We start from the raw sequence: 3,288 nt of genomic DNA, 5'->3' as shown, positions 1-3,288 counted from the left end.
ACCAATACTTGTCCATTTCAACTCACTAATGCCTATCTTATGTGTTCTATTTCATTTTAATAACTTCCAATTTTCCTAGATTCACACTTTGTACATTCCACGTTCCAACTACTAGTAGATGTTTACAACTGTTTCTCCTTATTTTGAATTGTTCCCCATCTGCAAATAAAGGTTCCAAAAGCTTTACTCCATTCATGTCTTCATGGCCAGCTCTACTTTGAGGAGGCAGCTCTTTCACAGTTGCATATTGAGTGCCTTTCAGCCTGCAGTGTTCATCTTCCAGCACTATATCTGACAATATTCTGGTACTATTATTCATGTTTTCTTTTACAGGCACTACATCTGACAGTGTGCAGCTGCTATTTGTAAGGTTTTTGAGGCCGAATATTTAGAAGTAGTTGTATCTTCTTCTTCCCAAGCTGTTGTAGTCTGGAAGTTCAACTGAAACCTATCCTCCATGGGGAAGCATAGCTTCCAGGATCATAGCAACTCACAAGTCACCACATTAGAATAAACTGTCAAATGAGTGGTGGACAAAAACATACAATATTTTTTAATTGCATATAAAAATAAATTTTAAGTATTGTTTTGTGTATATACACATGTTGTTGTTGTTGTTAAGTGCCATAGAGTCTGTTCTGACACATAGCGACCATGTACAGTGTTTCTGAGGCTGTAAATCTTTATGGGAGCAGAAAGCCTCATCTTTCTCCCGCAGAGCGGCTGACAGTTTCAACCTGCTGACCTTAAGGTTCGCAGCCTGATTAGTAACAACTACACTACCAGAGCTCCTTGTGTGTGCTGTGGAATCAAGTATGTGGTTCTGTGGGATAAAGCACAAGACTGTAAGGTCAGTTTAAACCACAAGGTCAGCGGTTCAAATTCACCAGTTGCTCTTTGGAAACCCTATGCGGGGTTGTTAAGAGTTGGAAATGACACAACAGCATTTAATATATATTTGCACTTTATGTTCCTCTCCATCTATCCTTTCTAGAAATCCAGGCTTCTATCTGGTGTTGTTTATTTCCTCATTTGTGAGTTGACTTCCTTTAGCATTTATTATAGTGCAGGTCTCCTGGGGATTAATTTTCTGAGCTATTAATGCTTCTGGAAAGTGTTAAAAAGTTCATTTCCATTTTGAAGGATAATTTGCTGGACAAAAATTTCTAGGTTAACAGTGTTTCACCCCAACATTTTAAGGCTGGCATTTCATTGTCTTATGATCTTTATTGTTTCAGATGGAATGCCAGCTGCTATTTTTATTGTTTTTTCCTGTATCCAAGTATCTAATACGTCTTTTCCCTGGCTATCTCATTTTTCTCTCTTTTCCTTGTTTTCCTTTCACCCTCTTTTCCCTCTCCCTTCCTCCTCTGCCTTCTTCTTGTCTTTTTCCTTCTTCTTCCTCTTTTTCTCTGGATTTCAGGATTTTGTCTGTGGCATGCCTACCTATGATGAGGACATAGAATGAGGGATATCATTGCTGACATATCAGGTGGATCTTGGCTGAAATCAGAGAATACCAGAAAGATATTTATCTGTGCTTTATTGGCTATGCAAAGACTTTCAATTGTGTGAATCATGACAAGCTATGAATAATACTGCAGAAAATAAGTATTCTGGAACACTTACTTGTGCTCATGAGGAACCTGTACATAGACCAAGAGGCAGTTGTTAGAATAGAACAAGGGAAAATTGAATGGTTTAAAATTAGGAAAGGTATGTGCCAAGGTTGTATTCTTTCACCATACTTATTCAATCTGTATGCTGAGCAAATAATCCGAGAAACTGGAGTATAGGAAGAAAAACACGGCATCAGGATTGAAGAAAGTCTCATTAACAACGTGCAATAAGCAGATGATATAACTTTGCTTGCTGAAAGTGAAGAAGACTTAAAATACTTACTGATGAAGATCAAAGACCATGGTTTCTGGTTTCCGTTGTACTTCATTGTAATGAAAAAAAAAAAAAAAAAATCCACATCACTGAACCAATACCCTTAAGATAAATGTAGAAAAGATTGAAGTTGCCAAAGACTTCATTTTGCTCAGATCAACTATCAAAACTCATGGAAACAGCAGTCAAAAAAATTAAACAATGTATTGTTTTAGGCAAATCTGTTGCATAAGACCTCTTTAAAGTGTTCAGGAGCAAAGATGTCATTTTGAGGACTCAAGTGTGCCTTACCCAAGCTATAGTATTTTCAATAGCCCCACATGCTTGTGAAAATTGGGCAATGAATAAGGAAGACCATAGAAGAATTGATACATTTGAGTTATTGGGGTGGAGGAGAATATTGCCACTATGCTTGGTAATGTCGTGGGTCAGAGAAAAAGCAGAAGACCCCCAATGAGATGGATGCAGTGGCATCATCTGTAATGTTACCACAGTGGCAGCAGTAATGGGTTTAAGCAATGATTGTGAGGTTTGGCAAAAGACCTGGCAGTGTTTTGTCCTGTTGTGTACAGGGTCACTATAAGTTGGTACTGACTCCAAGGCACCCAACAACAACAACAACAACGGGTGGTACCTGAAATGGCAATTCAGTTATTTTAGCTTTAAATGAGTTTCTTGGCGTCTGATCGGAATATCCATGGTTTATCAAGCTAACCTGAGATGGGAGTTTATACATAAAATCTGGCCCTTGTTTTCTGTTTTTTCAAGCCAGTAAGGCAGTATATTTGCTATCAGAGTTTTTTCCAGTCTTCGTTAGATTGGCGCCTGTTATCAGCTTTTGTTGGTGGTGTTGTTACGTGCTGCCAAGTCTGTTCTGACTCATAGAGACTCTATGCACAACAGAAAAACACCTCCTGGTCCTACATCATCCTTACAATTTTTGTTCCATTTGAGTCCATTGCTGCTGCCACTGTGTCAATCCATCTTGTTGCGGGTCTTCCTCTGTTTCACTGACTTTAACCAAGCATAATATCCTTTGGAGAAAGACTCATTAACAACCTGTGATGTGCAGATGATACAATTGTGCTTGCTGAAAGTGAAGTGGACTTCAAATACTTACAGATGAAGATTGGATATTTCAGCTTTCAGTATGGATTGTATCTTAATACAAAGGAACAAAAATCCTCACAACTGGACCAATGCATAACATCAAGCTAAAGGGAAAAAAGACAGAAGCTGTCAGAGACTTCATACAAGGCCAGCTTTCCCACAAGGCAATAGTTGGCTGGAGTTGAGTAGCAGTTGTCCCTTTGTTACGAGTTGCTGGCAAGTCAATTTGGACTCATGACTACCTGCTGTATGCTGGAGCAGAACTGTGCTCCATAGCACTTTCAG

This window comes from Chrysochloris asiatica, unplaced genomic scaffold, assembly GCF_000296735.1.
Source record: "Chrysochloris asiatica unplaced genomic scaffold, ChrAsi1.0 scaffold00054, whole genome shotgun sequence".
In the NCBI taxonomy this organism is placed as follows: domain Eukaryota; kingdom Metazoa; phylum Chordata; class Mammalia; order Afrosoricida; family Chrysochloridae; genus Chrysochloris; species Chrysochloris asiatica.
The sequence above is the reverse complement of the archived record's forward strand: the minus strand, read 5'-3'. Positions refer to the sequence as shown.